We start from the raw sequence: 19,182 nt of genomic DNA, 5'->3' as shown, positions 1-19,182 counted from the left end.
CTACTTACTGTAAGAGAAATATTTGTGCTCTTTGTCCTAAAAGTCTCATCTATACTTGCATGAGAAATAAAGCAGGCAAGGTAGGTAGGTTTTATCACATAACAAACAAAATGGTCTAATGTGTCCCTTGAATGCACTCCTCCCTCCATGCTTGCATTTGCTGTATCCAGGTTTTTACATCACACTGCCTGCACGCATGCACCTCTGCATGCAAAGACAGTGACACTAATGCTTTGTATTATCTTGGAATAAAGGGACCTGGAAGGAAAGCAATTGTTTTCCCTTAAAAGGGTAAAATGAAATATATTGAGGCTGTAACCAACTATTTCCACATAATCACAGCTTAACTCATTCTAAAGAAAATTTTACGTAGATATTCTCTAGAGAAATATTTTTTTCCCATTGAAATGCCATACAAGCACCTTTGTTCTCCAACAGTATGATTTCTCTTTGTTAACATTTTGAGTGAAGCTCTGCTATGGCCAATTTGATTTAGGGGGTTTAATATTCTTAATCATCAGCACAAGTATACCTCTTTGTATGCGTCCTTTTTGAAATTAAACACACACACATACACACACACACAGAATGTATCCTCTTCATAAAATGGACATTCATATAAAGCTAGACCATCTTCTATCATATAATGGATGCAAACCATCATATCCTTACAAAAATATAGGTGTATCTTTATATAGTAAGTGTACTTACAGCATTATGCCTTAATACTCCTTCAAACAGCTCATGTGTTCGGATGTGTGTGTATGTGCGCGCGCGCGCACACACACACACACACACACACACACACACACTCGCACGCACAACTCCATTTTTATAGTCACATTCATCTAACATTGCATATTCTGGTTGGTATTTCTATATCTTTTCCTCCTTTAAAAATGTGACTAGCTATTTATTCCCTAACAATTCTGGTTCAGAGCTGATTTAGCATTTTTATTGGAATGTGAAAGCTCTTAAAAGAAGAAAAAAATCTAATCAGGCAGAAGAGATAGAAAACTTGCTGAATTTTCGCTCCCCCCTGCAAGACCCCCCTGAATCCTATCAAAAGCACATCTTCCATTCATTGCTTCCCAGTGTCATTATGACAAGCGGCTACAAATCAATAGCAGAGGGAAAGGCAGGACCAACCCGCACTCACCAAGTGATAAAGATTCACTCTCAGCCCCGATTTGCTAATAGCCCATAATAGCAGCCATTGGCGCCCTGCATTAAATCATACATTTCACTCCGCGTTTATTATGGGATTTTTAAAACTCCTCACCAAATTGGATTTTCTCGATGGTCTCTAATTTCCACATTTATCATTTAAAATTAAACTTCTCTATGGAGAGGGGGAATAGGGAAGGAGGAGAAGGTAGATATAAGCCAGAAAGTACTGTATATTTTCTTCTCACCCCTTCTTCTTCTTCTTTTTTTTTTTTTTTTATGAAAACCCATAAATAATGCCAGGTATCATAGCAATAAGCAGCAGGGTGCTTTTTTTTTTTTTTTTTTTCCAGCTGTAAAAAAAACCCTGAAATCAGGCTGGAATGGTTTGTATGTGCTGGTCATATATAAAGCAGGTTTTAAACAAAAGAAATTTGGTTAAAAAAATTCTTAGTAACATTACAAAGAAGGTGAATTGTAAAAGCAATAGAAAATAAGTTGTTACATTATGCAAATACTCTAAGGAGCTGTAAAGAGAGTGTTCAGCAAGTACAGTATTCTAGCTTTAAAAAACTACATTTATCTTATTCCAAAGCCCAGTGACAGATGAAAAATTAAAATTTCTTTTATTGGTTTCTAATTATGTAACAGTTTGCATTACCATCTATACATTCTCAGTTTAAAAATTACTTTAAAATTTCATGGTATTCAGCAGCTAACTCTGCCTGTTGTCTGCTGCAGCAAACCCCCAATTAAGTTCTTATAGCTACTACAAATACCACTAGAACAATAGAATCCACCCATGAGTGGAAAATGAAATCACTGTAAGTTTAATATATATACATACATATGTGTGTGTGTGTGTGTGTGTGTGTGTGTGTATATATATATATATATATATATATATATATATATATATATATATAATGCCTTTTTAAATAAAAATTTTAAATATTTTTAGGTATGAAAATTAACTTTCAGGTCTATAGCATAAAATGAAAGGCTATATTTTCTCAAGGCTGCACCATTGGAACTTGGTATGATTTAGTTATAACTATAGTACTAGCAGGATCCAAAGACATCAGAAGGAAACTATCAGTCCTTATTCAGAGATGCCTGAAAAGGCTAGAGATTTAATGAAACACTGAATGATCCTTTGATTTTTTTTTTTTTCCTTTTGGAAATTCCCTCAAAAACAAGGTCCATCTATTATAGTTTCCTATTGTGGCCAGCAGCTTTGCTGTCCCCTCTGCACTTGGCGGGGCTCCTGAGTGTGGCTGACCCAGGCTACTGGTGCCCTGGCCAGCGGTTCTCTCGATCCTGTAGTTTGCTCCAGCTACCAGTTTCTTTAGGCAGCTCTTGGTCCTTCCTCAGCCCAGATTGTGATGTAGGCTAGTTGACATTCTTCCCAGCTATTTTGATCTTTTAAAAAATAAATATTTTTAATATTAAAAAGAGAAAGAGAAATGATATTTTAAGACAGTGTTTGAAAAGGAGTTAAAAACTTTAACATTTTATAATAATATGTCATTTCATCTTCACAGGCCCTCTTTTGTTATGAAATTTTGTCACTTAAAACCTTTTCAGTGATTATTTTTTTAAAATATATTTTATTGATTTTGTACAGAGAGGAAGGGAGAGAGATAGAGAGTTAGAAACATCGATGAGAGAGAGTCATCGATCAGCTGCCTCTTGCACACCCCCTACTGGGGATATGCCCGCAACCAAGGTACATGCCCTTGACCGGAATCGAACCTGGGTCCCTTCAGGCTCTATCCATTGAGCCAAACTGGTTTTGGCTCAGTGATTATTTTTTAAAAATCTACCATCGATTGCTGTGCTTTTTCTATCATTCCCAACCCTCATCCCGGTAGATACTATAGTATATATCCCTTTCTTTCCCTTCTTCAATAACATATAATAGTTTCCAAATTTAATATAGTATTTAATTCAAGGAGTAGACATACTGAAAAATGTACAAAATGCTGGCCTGGTCACCCCTAACTGCCCCCCCTGCCGACTTGGTCGCCTCCAGCTGCCCCCTCCCCCCCCCCCCCCAGCCTAATTGTCCCAACTCCCCTCCTGCTGGCCTGGTTGCCCCCAACTGCGTCCCCCTGCTGGCCTGGCACCCCACCTAGCCTGCTGTTCAGTCGTTTGATCGTCCCTCACTAACCCCCTCCGGCTTGGTCATAGGCAGCCTCTTTATTATATAGGATGTTCACCAACCTTTGCTATAAGGTGTTCCATTGTGTGACTAAACCACAATTCAGTCATCCATTTTACTGTTGAAGGATGGCTGTTCTGGTACTGGGACATTATAAATATGTGCAATAAACATTCTAGAACATGTCTTTGGTGAAAATGTATTTACCTAAGAGTGGAACCGCTGCATAGAGGATATGCATGTTTGTTTTTGTAGTTGTTGCCAAAGTTTTCTATTGGGTTATCTCACTTCTCCTTACTGATTTGTAGGAGTTATTTGTATATTATGGATATAAGTTATGTGTCAGATTGTTGTATTTCATGTTTTAATCCTCACCTGTAGATATATTTTCTTTTTTAAATATATTTTATTGATTTTTTTACAGAGAGGAAGGGAGAGAGATAGAGAGCCAGAAATGTCGATGAGAGAGAAACATCGACCAGCCGCCTCCTGCACACCCCCCACCGGGGATGTGCCTGCAACCAACATACATGCCCTTGACCGGAATCGAACCCGGGACCTTTCAGTCTGCAGACCGACACTCTACCACTGAGCCAAACCGGTTTTGGCTGCAGATATATTTTCCATTGATTTTTAGAGAGAGTGGAAATAAGGGAGGGGGGGGGGAGAGAAAAGGAGGGAGAGAAACATCAATGTAAGACATTGATAAGTTGCCTCCTGCTTGTGCCCCAACCAGGGCCAGGGATCAAACCTGCAACCCAAGTATGTGCCCTTGACTAGGTATTGAACCCAAGACCCTTAGATGTGCAGGCTGACACTGTAACCACTGACAAACATTGGCCAAGGCTATCAGTTTATCTTTTGTAAATATTTTCTAGATTGTGTTATGCCTTTTATATCTTCTTAGGAGTATCCTTTTATATAATTCAATGAGTCTGTCTTTTCTTTGTAGTTAGCACTCTTGTGTTCTACTAAAGAAATATGGTCTATCCCGAAGACATGAAGATTGTAGATTCATTTGGATTTTTCATGTAAATTAATGTCATTTATGAATAATGACATCTTAAATTTCTTTTACTCTAATACTACATGATTTTGATTTCATTTTCTTGCTTTATTGTACTAACCAGGACCTCCAGTACAATGCTGAACAGAAATGGTAACAGGCATCTTTGTTTTGTTTTTAATAATTTGTGAATTTTGTAGATCCTCTTGCTCAGGTTAAAAAAGTTCCTTTCTATACCTATTTTTTATTATGAATAGTTATTAAAGTTTATGAAAGATTAAAAAAAACTATCAAGATGATCATGTGATTCTCTTTCCTCCCCTGTTAATATGATACATTACATTGATTGATTTTGAAATGTTAAACCACCTATGTGCTCTTGGAATAAATTCCACTTTGTTATAATTTATAATAATTTTGATACATTGCTGGATTCTATTTGCTGGCATTTGTTTAGAACTTTTATATCTATGTTCATGAAAATGATCAGTTTGTAATTTTCTTGTAGTAAAGTCACAAGAGCTATTTTTGACAAATAGCAGCAAATTTTAGTGAAAATTAAAGCTGCTGTACTTTCATAATAATGGTATAAGGAACTCTGATACTTACGGGCTTTTCTTACTCTGTTCTAAGTTTCATGACCCACCAATACTTGTTCTAATATACAAGCGTTTGAAGATTCTTCCAAATTTTCTTTACTCCACTCTCTGGTGAATTAAAGAGCCCACAGTAAGGTGTTTTTTTTAATATTATTATTTTTGTGTGTGTGTGTGTGTGTGTGTGTGTGTGTGTGTGTGTATGTGTTAATAATTACATATTAGGCTGATACTATTTGCAAAAATAGGTCTTGTGGTAAGTTATAAGAAGTAGGAGATATATTCTCTGGCCTCAAAGAGGTTTTTAATGGAATATGGCATCTTATTTAAGTTAATTCCTTCTTTCAAATTCATGAAGCTTTAAAAAATAACTTATATAATAGGGAAACAATAAAAGAAAAATTAGAAATAAAGAAAAGCAGAAAGAAGGTACAAAATCACTCATAGCCCCACCAACAAACACAACTGTTACTAACATTTAAGTTTTGTTGTAAATTAATCATCTTCCAAGTGTTCATTCTCATATTTTATTTATAAAAGACACCTCCACAGTTGGTATTTCCTATTAATTTCATCTGTGTATACATTTCCATTTTATGTAGGGTTCTCAAAAATGTTTTAAAAGATAAAGTTAGAAAATAGCTTTAATAATTTGTATTATTATAAACAATAGTAAGATTGCGATAGTTTTTGAATGTGAAGTGAGATTCCCTTCTCTTTCTAAAATGATCAGATATGAGAAGGTACATGGTACCATGGTTACCAACTCTGCAAGCTGCAATTTCATAGTTGGTAGGTCTTGTACATTGGCACACCTCTATCTCTAAACTATCCTCATCTCTGATACCCAACAAATTAAAACATGCTAAAAATACTATTACATTTATTGTCTAACAAAATTGCTATTTTAGTGTTGATTTAGCACAGTGGTTTAGGGCATGGCTCTGATGGTAGGCCGTTTGAAACCTGGCACTATCACTTACAGGTATATAATTTTGGCCAAGTTACTTACATTCTCTATGCTTCAATAACCCATCTGTAAAATGGGGGAAAATGGTAATGATCTCATATGATTGTTGTGAGAATTAAATAAGTTGAGACAAGTAAAGTACTATTGGTTATATAGTAAGTGCTCAATAATTATCAGCTTTGCATAAGCAAACTAAATGACTATTCATTTTAAATACATATAAGGAGCAACTACATGAAGTTTTCATATTGAAAGACCTCCATCAACTTGCTCTTATCAACATTCTCCTATTCAAACTAAAGACTGTCTTTTTAAACAATTTAGTTCACCTTCATTCTTACTGTCTTCTGTCATATTTTCTATCTAATTTCTGAAAAAATAAAATATCCTCTGCTTTAAGTGTGTTTATGGATAGGAAGAATTAACATTATTAAAAGGCCTATACTACCCAAAACCAATATATAGATTCAATACAAATCCTATCAAGATACCAATGGCATATTTCACAGAACTAGAACAAATACTCCAAAAATTTATATGGAACCACAAAAGACCTTAAACAGCCACAACAATCTTGAGGAAGAACCATAAAGTTGGAGGAATCAAGCTACTTGACATCAAACCATATTACAAGGCCATAGTAATCAAACAGCATGGTACTGCTTAAAAACAGACGTACAAATAAATGAAATTGAACAGAGCCCAGAAATAATCCACACCTTTATGGTCAATTAATATTGACAAAGAAGGCACAAACATACAATGGGGTAAAGATAGTCTACTCAATAAATGGTTTTGGCCAAAGACCTTATATACATATAAGCATAACCTATGGACACAGAAAGTGTGGTGGTGAGGGCCTGGGGTGGGAGGGATGTGGGTGGGGCTGGAGGGGGGTGCTGGGGTAAAAAAGGGAATATATGCAATACTTTAAACAATAAAGATTTTTAAAAAAAATTTTAAAAATTAAAAAGTCATCTCCTGCCCCAACCTAAAATAAAGGTTTTCAGAAAAGTGGACATATACATGCAAAACATGATATTAGACTACCTTTTTTATACTATTGATATATATAAGAAAAACCTCAAAATGAATTAAAGACTTAAATGTTTAGACTCAAAACCATAAAAATCATAGAAGAAAACATAGGCAGTAAAATCTTGGATATTTCTTATAGCAATATCTTTTTCTGATATATCTCCTTGGACAAGGGAAACAAAAAATAAACAAATGGGACTACATCAAATTAAAAAAAAATTTATAGCAAAGGAAACCATCAATAAAATGAAAAGACAACCCACTGAATTGGAGAATATATAAGCCAATACCACTTGGCTTTTATTCAAGTGAATAAAAGCTGGAATTGAAGAAATGAAAACAAGAGACATGTTATAACTGGTAGCATTGTTAGGGTTTTCTTAGTCTTTTGTTTGGTTAATCTAGAATTCACAGAGTACTGTTCAATTAAAGGATCAATTACAGAGCTGGCAATAAAAGTTTAACAGTCTGAGTTACATAAATAAATATAGGAGAAATTAAAATTAACTTAAAAACCAGACGAGGGCATGAAAGAATTTAAATCAAAAGTAAATAAAAAAACCCTAAACAGTTTGTTGGAGGTTGTGGTCCTTTGTTATCACAAGAGACTAGAGAGCTTAGAATAACTGGCTCAAGGTCTTAAAATTTGAGTCTGGAGGCTTTTTTTAGGTTGTATGCAAGGCTGTTTAACACTGCAGAAATTGCAATTCAAGTATTACACAGTAGGTACTTATTTCTTTACTAAACTGCATTGTTATTTTGTAAAATATTAATTCTGTAAAACATTCAGATACAGTCAAGGTTATGGGTTCTCTCAGGATGGTTATATAAAAGGAGTTATAATAGAATAGGGAAGCTTTAATTATGGGCTGGGTCCTTGAACTCTAAGTACCAGCTTTAGACAATCACTCTTTCTGTAGACTCCACATAGTGGCCTCACCTATTTTATTTTTATTTTTATTTTTTTACTGTTTCAGAATCTGAAGTATCCTGTGGTTTATTGATTCTCCTAACCACACATTCTGCCACTAATGTTCATCACTTGTGTTTCTCCTTACTCCAGCCTCTTGAGGAGAATGAAAGGTGGAAAATGTGACACAATAGCCTCAAATTGGATGACTCAGTTTAAATACTGCACAGGAAAAAAGTGTCTCATACCACCACTAGAAACATTTTCCTTTCAAATGGAAGTGATCTTGAAACCAAGTTGAATCAAGCAAATAGGTAAAGAATTATGAAGTAGGTACTTTCAGAACATATTGTGGTGTGTCAGAAGATCACTCATCTATAGGATGACAAAAAACTTTTATTCTAGTTTTTATACCTGCTGATCTTATTCAATTTTTTTATTCAGCAACAATCAATTTTCACCCTGCCCAAATATTGATACTAAGATATTAATCCTTTCCTAATCTTTAAGTTAGCCTTTTAAATAAATATTTACAGACCTTTTATTCGTTCAATATAAAATTCTCTTCAGGCACAGACATGTTATAAGCCACTCCCCCACCCCCTCAAGTCAATGATCTACCACAAGTTCTATCTTCTACCTCTAAAAGCACTTACAGCATTTATTTCTATTGCAATCCTATTCTTTTCATTATTTCATTGGTTTTTATATACCTTGGTGGATTTTTACATTTTTAAGAAATACACACCCACGCATTCCTTGCAATATCATCCTGAAGTACAAGAGGCAGTATGGCATTTTTGTTAATTAAGAGTGGAAGCAATGAAGTCTGACCGCCTCCTGGACTGGAATACAAACTCTTGTCACTTAATGGCTATAAAGTCTTGACTGATTTACTGAACTTCTTTGTGCTTCACTTTCCTCATTAGTAAAATGGGAGATAATCATGACCCTATTTTGCTTGGGTTGTGGAAAGGATTAAATAAATGAACATTTGAAAAATACAGTATAGTTAATATTTATTAGCACATAAATATTAACGATCATTATTTCACTAAAATTGCCCCAAATTATAAAGGAAGAGTCACTAATAAGCATCTTCCCTTCTCTACAGCCAAAGTGATCCTTTTAAAATGTAAGTTATATCGGGTCCCTCCTTTGATCAAAGTCCTTCAGTGAATTCCTGTCTCATTCAAAGTCAGAGCCAAAGTCCTTGCCTTTACTTGATCTGGCCGCCCCCAGCCCCACTCCTCTGGCCTTATTTCCTGCAATTTTTCATCTCCTTCACTCCAGCCTTCATTGGTCTCCTTGTCGTACCTTGCACGTGTCAAGTATACTTACTTTCAAAGCCCTATAACCACTGCTCCCTCTAGCTGAAATATTCTTTCCCCAGAATCACAAGCCTCCCCTCTCTTAGTTCGGATATCATCCCTGATCGCCCATTATAAAAGAGCAATCACTCCCAGCCCTTGGCACTCTCTATCTCCTATACCTTGATTTATTTTTCTCTACAGCAGTTATCACCACCTAACATAAATGCCACAGATCTGTCTATTGGCGATAAAAGAATCTATAGGGCTTAACTGAATATGATTGCTTATTGAAAATTTGTCCTTATTACCTTCTTGTGCTGGCTTGGAAAACCATGACATATATTAACCAAGTCCTTCAATTTTTAAGATGAATTAGGTAGAATCTTCATAGAATCAGATTCTTTGTAATATATTACATTAAATGATTCTTAGAGGAATCAAAAAAGGGTTTTTGTGTGTATGTTTATGGCTTATATACTATCAAATTAGTAGCTCTCTCAAAAGATAACAAACATTGGATACAGATATCTGTCCTGGTAGTAAACTTCAACAAAGAGAGCTTTCAATGTGAGAAAGGCTAAAGGATAAAAGGGAAAAAGAGACCTGGCTTCTATAGGAAAATCCTAAAGATGTTCCCTCCCCATTTTTTTGGTGGCGGGGGGAGGGGAACCACCGGGTCTTTGAGGATTTTTATAGGCATAGAGACTTGGTTTAAATCACTCGTGTGTGCCCTTTGACGTTAGAAAAGAGATCAATTGAAATAAAGGAATGTTCCAGCTTCTCATCAACAGATGAAAGGAGAAAACATTACACTATAGCACCACATCTAGGAAAGTGAAAAGAGAGAGCATTGGAACATAGAGAGAGAGAACCAGCAAAGAAGACTTAGTAGTCATGTGAGGCTCAGCCTATAGAGGTTTAAATTAAGCATTTATTAGCCAGCTATGTAGGCAAAAACTGATTAAGTTACACACACCGACTGTCACTTTTGTTCACAGTGGTCTCTGATAATTTTTCACTACCCCTCTTTAAAATTTCTATTCCTAAAATAAGCCGTATGTGGTTCCTGGGACCATTAGCAAAATATTTTTTTTCTGTTTAAAAAGACTATCAAATATCTCAAACATACAAAATAGTCAAAAGAATCGTCGCATTGGACATCTGTATAGCCACTATCTAGTTTTGTTAAATTTAATGTTTCCATGTTTGCTTAATTTATTTTAAAGAGACATTATAGTTATGGTTTAAGCCTTACGGGGAGCCCTTCAATACTGCATTTCCCTCTCTTTCTTGCCTCCTTAGATGTAATTGTACCCTGAATTTGATGTCTATCATCCCCATGTATGCTTTGCATGTTTTTCGTGTTTATATTAATGATATCAGACTGCATATCTTTCACATTAATATTTCATGCTCAACATTATGTTTTGGAAATTTTATTCCTAATTACACATGTAGTTCAAGTTAATTTATTTTAATTGCTATATGTGTACCATTAAATGAATATTCCCAAATTTATTAATTCATTTTCTTATTGATGGACAATTACTCTTTCCCAATTTTTCATTATTAACAATGTAACAATGAACGTTAATTTAAACTTTCCTTTTGGATATATATTAGTTTCATGAAGGTACATATGAGCATTTTCAACTTTTCTAGATATTGACAAATTTCTCTTCGAAATAACTGTACCAAATGTTTAAGGAGAAATTAACATCATTCTATACAATCTATCCCAGAAATAATAAGAAGGAATATTTTTTAGCTCATGTTATGAATAGGATTTATCCAGATTATAAACAAGACAAAGACAGTATCGGAATGTTTTCCTTCTAAGATTGGGAAGAAGACAATTATACCTGCTCTCATTGCTCTTATTTAACACTGCTAGATATTTTTCCAGTGCAATAAGGCCAGAAAAGGAAATACATATATATTGGAAAGAAAGAAAACTATTTACACATGTCATAGTTATCTCTGTAGAAAACTTTAAGGTATCTACAAAAAAAACTTCTAAAAATATTAGGTTAGTTCAGCAAGATATAAAATAAAAAAAACTCATGGACACAGACAATAGTGTGGTAATTGCTGGGAGTAAGGGCCAGGGGAGGGGGAGGGAAAAGACAGAGAGGTGGAGGAAGGAGTAGGTACAGGGAGGGTAAATGGTGATGGAAAGAGGCTTGACTTGGGGTGGTAAGCACAATACAGTATATAGCTGATGTGTGGTGGATTTGTGAACTTAAAACCCGTATAATTTTGTTAACTAGTGTCACCCCAATGAATAAAATGGGAAAAAAGGGAAAACAGTTCATTGTACTTCTATGTACAATGAACACATAACAAAATAAAAAATATATAATACCATTTAAAATAAGTTAAAAAATTAAGCACTTAGGAGAAAAAAATCTAAAACAACATATATAGTCTTATATGCTACAAACCACATAATGATAATAAAAGAAATCAAAGAAGACAAAAACAAATATAAATATACTATGTTCATGGATTAGAGGACTCAAGAGAGTACAGATGCTAATTCTTCTCAATTAATATACAGGTTACTATAAAACTCCCAGAAATAGTTTTTATATAGACAAGATTATTCTAAAATTCATATAGAAAGGCAAAACCTAGAAGAGCAAAATCAATTTTGAAAAGAAATTAAAAAAGAAATGTGGGAATTGGTCTATCTGGTTTCAAGACTTATTTTATATTTACAGCAATCAAGACTGTGCAGTATTTGTGGAAGAAAAGATATATAAATAAGTGGAACAGAACAGGACCCAGATATTGATAGATCCACACAATTATACAACCATATATATATATTTTTTTACAAAGTTGCAAAAACAATTCAACAGAGAAAAAGCCTTTCAACAAATGGTGGTGGAGAGCAATTGGACATCCATAGACAGAAGAATCAACTTCAATCAAAGTTTCACATCTGTAAAAATTCAAAATATATATGACAGATTTAAATGTGAAACTACAAACATTGTTTAGAAAAAGCCATGGAGGAAATATTCGAGACCTAGGGCTACAGAAAGAGTTCCTAGAGTTGATACCAAACACATGAACCATGAAAAAAAATTGCTCAGATTAATCTGACTAAAATTTTAAAAATTTCTTCTGCAAAAGACCTTGTTAAGAAGAAGAAGGCAAACTACAAAAAAGGAGAAAAATATCTGACAAAGGATTTGTACCTAATTATATAAAGATCTCAGTTAAAAAAGCAAATAATCTAATTATTACATGGGCAACAGACATGAAGAAACACTTCTCCAAAGAAGATATACAAAATGATGTTCTGAGTCATTAACCATGAGCCATTAAGAAAATGTAAATTAAAACCACAATAAGACATCACTATAACCTATCAGAACGGCAAAAATTAAAAAAACAGCAACTCCATGAAAAGCTGCTCAGCATGCAGAGAAACTGGATCACTCATACACTGCTCATGAGAATATAAAATGGTACAGCAACTTTGGAAAATAGTCTGGCATTTTCCAGGACAAAAATATCATACCGTGCAATTACCATACAACATGGAAATTGCATTCAAGGCATTTATCACAATGAAATGAAGACTTAATTTAATCAAACAGGTACATGAGTATCTAGAGCAATGTAGTGAGTTGAATGATGGCTCCCCAAAAGATAGGTCCATGTCCTAATGTCCGGAACCTGTGAATGTTCCCTTATTTGGAAGAAGGATTCTTGCAGTTGTGATGAAGCATCTTGACATAAAGAGCTCTTTCTGGATTGTCATGGTGGGACCTAAATCCAAACGCAGTGTCTTTATAAGAGACACACAGGATATTTGACAGCAGAGAGAAAGTCAATGTTAAGACTGAGGCAGAGACTAGAGTGATGTGGCTACAAGCTGAGGAAGCCAAAAACCGGAAAAGGTAAATGGGTTCTCTCCCAGAGCTCTCAGAGAGAGTAAGGTCCTGTCAGATTTCGGACTCCTTGGAGAACTGAGAGATTAACTTTATTGTTTTAACTCAAACTTGTGGTAATTTCTTGTGGCAACCACAAGAATCCAATACAAGAATCTTTATTCAGAAACAGTTCAAACCCAAACAGCAGATTTCTTCAAAGAACAGTTACACAAATTGTGGTACATCCAACTATTGAATACTAATGTCAATAGAATGGAAAGAACCAGATACAAAACCCTGGATGAATCTCCAGAGAATTACACTGAGTAAAAAAAAAATCAGCCAATCTCAAAAGATATTCTATTTATATAATATTCTTGAAATAAAAAAAATTATAGAAATGGAGACTAGATTAGTAATTGCTAGGAGTTAAGGAGGGCTGGAGGGAGGAGGGAAGTAGGCGTGACTTTAAAAGGCAAGATGAAAGATTCTTGTGGTCATGGAAATATTCTATATTTTGACTGCATCAATGTCAATGTCCCAATTGTGATATGGTACCTATAGTCTTGCAAGATATGACCACTGGGGGAAAGCTGAATAAAGAGCACTTGGGATCTTTAAATATAAATATTATTTATTGCAACTGTATGTAAATCTACAATTATCTCAAAATTAAAAATTTAATTTAAAAAATGATCAACTTGGGTAGGGGAGGATAGAAGGCGAAAAAAACCAAAAACCATACTAGAAGCATCATCATAAAGATGCCAATGTGCCTCAAAATAAAACTCAGTCAATATAAAATTATAGTTTCCCTTTTGACAAAGAAGTGATTTATCATCTCTTGTAAATGAAACAGCTTTGGTGTTAAAAGGTTAATACCCCCTTTTCCTTTTTATTCTTCTTTACTTTTCTGCAATATTAAGAAACAGAATAATCAGCATACTAATATTATAAAATATCCCCAGTGCAAACTGCTTCAGACTCAGTTCTTTGGACTGACACCATGGTTATTCTCTTTCTCTCAAAAATTCCGCTTTTAAGTTTTAGTTTCATATTGAGTTAGAAGAATGTTTCACCACTCTTTTTATTTCTGTATTTTACCTCAAAGTCCAAGCTATTATAAATACCATAACCCAATTCCCATCTGCTTTATTTGCCCTTAATAGCCAGCAAATGTCTATGTGCATTCTATTTAATCTTGCTAGTTTTAATATCCATAGCCATGAGGCCAACAATTCCTAAATTACTTGTTTCCAACTTTAGCTTCATATTCAGATCCCAAGTACCTTGGTAAATGCCCTTTATACTTAAGGGGAAAGACCAGATGCCATATTCTTTCATTTTTGTTAAAGGTTCTAACACTATTGATAATGAGGATTTTTTTCAGACTTCAAAAGTCACTAGTTCTGCTGTTAGCAATTCTTACAACAATTCCCTCAACTCTTTTTCAATTGATAATACCATTATGGTTAGGCTAACGCAACAACTTATCTGATCTCCCTATAATCAGAATCTTTTCATTTTAAAATATACTGCAAACTATGGTTAAATGTGGGTCTGATTTATTTTTGCACCTCATGCTATTTGAAGGTGTTCAATTGCTTTCTATTTGCTAAGAACAGTATTTTCACAGGGTAACTAATCTTTGTGAATCTTTTCCCCAGGCAGGTGTTTTGAGTCATAATGTAAAAGTATCCTGTGAATCAGAGTTAAAAAACAAACCTGAAAAACAAAAACATAAAGATTCTAAAATTCTATACTAGACAATCAAGACCTATCTCAATCTTTCCCCTAATAACAGGTATATGCTTTCCATCTACTACTGGCTTCACAAATCCATCGCCCGTCTCAAATTAATCTATTTGCCCTGCCTTAAAAAAACACCCAGTGGTTTGCCAATTACATCTTTTTGCAAATAAGCCAAAGTGATTACACTAAATATATAATGAAGGGAAAAGGAAAAAATAGAACCTTAAACACAAGTCTATCAGAATGAAATGCTTCCCTCTCCATGAAACTTTCTTGTATCACTGTAACAGAGAAGGTGTTGTTCACTTAGCTAACGTCTTACAACACCTGCTATTTTTATGGTGATTATGTAATATCCTTTATTTCTCAAACCCCTCTTTATAAATTTGTGAGTATATGTTTTATGGACTTCACTTACTAGTAGACTAGTATAATTTCCTCACATTGATTACTATAGTGGTCTTAGTAATCCTCTCTGTGGATCTGCCAGTAATCTTTTCAACATTACTATGTTTTCAATCTTACTATGTAATTTTAATGCCAGTGGACTTTCAAAAATCTTATTTCTATAATTTTTAATGTCCTAGACCCATTTATTCTTTCAACAATATACTCAATTATATTTTCTACTAAATAAGGCAATGTCGAATGTGGCACATAAAACTATTCTTAATCCTCTGTTGCTATTATATTTACTTCACTATTTTAAAATATAATCCTCTGTTGCTATTATATTTACTTCACTATTTTAAAATATATTTTTTATTGATTTGAGAGAGAAAGGGAGAGGGAGAAATATCAATGATGAGAGAGAATCATTGATTGGCTTCCTCCTGCACACCCCACACTGGGGACTGAGCCCACAGACCAGGGATATGCCCTGACCAGGAATTGAACTGTGACCTCCTTGTTCATAGGTTGATGCTCAACTATTGAGCCATGTCAGGCTTTGTTTTATTCCTGATAATTCATTAACCTGAGAAAGATTTTACATAAAGATGTTTTAGTTTGCAGAAGTAAATAGAGAAATTTATCCCTATGTAATTTTTCATCATATTTCTGTCACATTCACACGCATTAGGAATATACCATATATCTGCTAAAAATATCCATCAATCTAATTACCCAATAATTTTCTTCATATTTATATATGCATAAAACTATATTCACATAAATCTTCTTTTTATACCTGAGCCCACCTTTGAATGTTATATACCATTGTCTATCATCAGTAAAATCTCTGTAAAACCTAGTGTAATGTCAGGACCCAATGGACATTTAATAAATATTTATTTGTAACAATAATGATCTCACACAGACTTTTTGAAAGTGATTTTGAAAAATCATCAGCTATTCTTTAATATAGATTAATCCACATCTCCCCAGAAGAGATATTTGCCTTTAGTCAGAGAAGAAACAAATATACAAAAAAAAAAAAAGTGAGATCAAGTCTTTAATAAAAACATTTTTTTAAGTTAACGATCCAGTGTAACATAGCATTAGGAACCATGAATACTTTGAATAAATAAACCTTTATGGAAACTCAAGTTAGTGATATAAAATTATACAAAATAAAAAATTTTCCATATTGTGTGGTACGCACTATGAATTTCAGAATTGTGGTTTTAAAGTCACTAGCATCTAAGCACTGGTGCAGAGGTGCAATTATGCCAATGGACAGTCCATGAACATCAGTACTGAAGATACAAATTCACTGCCGTAGGCTGATTAGCAATGCTAATGGGCACATGACACAGCCATATAATTAGAAAGAGTTTTACTCACAGTGGTGTTGAGGTTATGGGGTTAGGACAGTTTCCATTTCAAAAGACAGGAGCACCCAGGTTACCATGACAGGAAAAAGTAAATTATCTAATTTTAGCTGTTAAAAATATAATGGCTTATTTTAAAACAACAACTTTTACCTTTGTGAAAATTAAGGTAGATTAAGAGTTAATTCTTCCCCAGCTAAGGAAGATTTTAAAAGGAAAAGGCAAACCCTCAATAGACAAGACAACTAAAGAATCTCCACATGTGAGATTACATTAGTACAACTGGGTTGTCACCTCATTGTTCACGTAAGAGAGAATGGAGCTTGATTAGAGAAAAAAAAAATCATAATGGAGTTAACTCCTCCTGAAATGTACAGGAGAGCTGTATAGGCAGGTGGAAGGTAGAAAAGAAAAAGAAAGAAAAGAAGGCAGTCAGTAACAAACACTTGGTTATAATGATGAGAATCCATTTTCTTTGTGTTATATCATGTGTTTTTTCTTTATATTCCTTCTCAGCTACAATGACCTACAAAACATCCCTATGTTTGACAGTCTGTAATTAGCCAGGACACACAGTTATCTTTGCTTTCAAAAGAGAATTCATTAGGTGATCATTTATAATATTTGCAAATGATGCCCACTGTCTCAAATTTTAGATGTAGATACACTTAAAGTTTAGAGACAAGCTATTTTATTTCTGACAACATTTATCACAATTGCAGTGAGTCACCCTCATCATAATACTTGGTAGTGAGATAAAGGTGTGTCTGCTTTAAAGTAAAATTGGATCATTTCTTTTAAGTGTTGTGATATTTGAATTTTATATACATGCCCTGAAATGAAAAAAACATTCTCACAAATCCTTGCATTAAACAGGAAAATTTTGACTACAGTTTTAAGTAACATTCCTAGAGATAAAAGGAAGCCCAAAGTATCTGCTCTTCTGAAGGACTAAAGGCTAATAATGTGCATGCGCGCGCGCGCACACACACACACACACACACACACACACACACACACACCACTCCTACCTCCTAAGACAGTTATTTTTATTTTCATAATATGGTTAAGTTAGAATTACCCAAGGAAAAAATTTCAGAGGATTTATCATTTAACACTTCAATGGGGTTACTAATAGGAATTATTATATATTGAAGTAGGTCATGCCAAAATCCACCCTCAAACTACAAGAGATCCTACATAAGTCAGCGCCATTTCAAACACAACAGTCACAAAAACCCGCAATCATTACTAATGTATATGGTCTAGTAAACTGAGAATCAAAAGATTTGAATTGCAACCCAGACTTCCAATTACAATCCTATTATCTCGGCCACCTATAAAATATGTAGATGGTTCATATCATAAAGGTTCATGCATTCATATTAACAATAAAGTAAAATTTTGCTTTTCTTTTGGTCTATGATGCATCCTCCTACAAAATAAATAAAAGCTAGAGAAACATTGATTCAAGTTGAAGACCTTAAAAACAAAGGGAATTTCTCTTATCCAGATGGAACATAGAAATAATTTCCCAAATTGCAAATTTCTGGAGTTTGTAGAGTGTATTTCTCCTATATTTTGGAAAACGCTTTCAAAACAATTCACTTTAAAGTATTAATTAATATTAATAATGAAATCATTTTTAAAATCCAAAGGGGGTTATTTATCAGTTCTTCCTCATTGACCTGTACATACATGCTGAAAGTTAATGTGTGAGGGTGAAAAAAGTGTAATGCTATTCTCTAATGAAGGGAGAGGCATTATAAATATGAATAAAAATATGTAACGCTTCTTGTAGAAAGAACTAAGCATAAGATGTCAGAAGGTACTTATTTGCTCTCTAAATCCATGTCAAAAGTTCTTAGTTTGTGATCCTTAAAATTGGAAGCTGGACAATGCTTTTTATTGGATCAAGAAGTCACTTATCCCTATTTTTGGCTGACAGCATTTCTATAAGTAAAAAGCAAAGCATATGTCGTTCTTTATAAAAAGGAATTTTACTTTGTACTACTACTAAGATAGGTGTGTTATACAAAAGCCAAAATACAAGCTAAGATGTCTACATAGAATATTCAGGAAATCTCTCTATAATTCTTTCAGCAGTCTTCTAAATAAGACTTGTGATGTCCCTGTTCTAAGAGCTTTGACTCCATTCTCCTGAGTGAATAAAAACTATTGAAATTCCTGTTTTACCTCACATTCATGTCTTGCCTTTAATTGTGGGACCTAATAAATCCTCTGTTGATTGAAAATATATTTGTATCTTCATTCAATAAATATTTCTCAGCAATGGAAAGGAGCACAATTGGATACTTTTGTGCATTTAATCTCATAATGAAAAAGTATATATAAAGGAATATCTATATCTATACAGATATATATTACCTATATTTTCTTATCTTTATCTATTCAATAACTCTATCATTTAAGCAGGAAAATAAGTACTATTTCATATTATAGGTAAGATACAGAAGACAATCAGAAAAAAGTACCTTAAAATTTCAAAGCTATTAAGTGGCATATTAGAGATTTATACTAGCCAGACATGCTTTTCAATATGCTTCACTGTGACAAAATTATAAGCACAGCTAGAAATATTTAATA

Source organism: Pipistrellus hanaki (genome assembly GCF_964339955.1).
Source record: "Pipistrellus hanaki genome assembly, chromosome: 15".
In the NCBI taxonomy this organism is placed as follows: domain Eukaryota; kingdom Metazoa; phylum Chordata; class Mammalia; order Chiroptera; family Vespertilionidae; genus Pipistrellus; species Pipistrellus hanaki.
Note: the sequence above shows the minus strand (reverse complement) of the source record.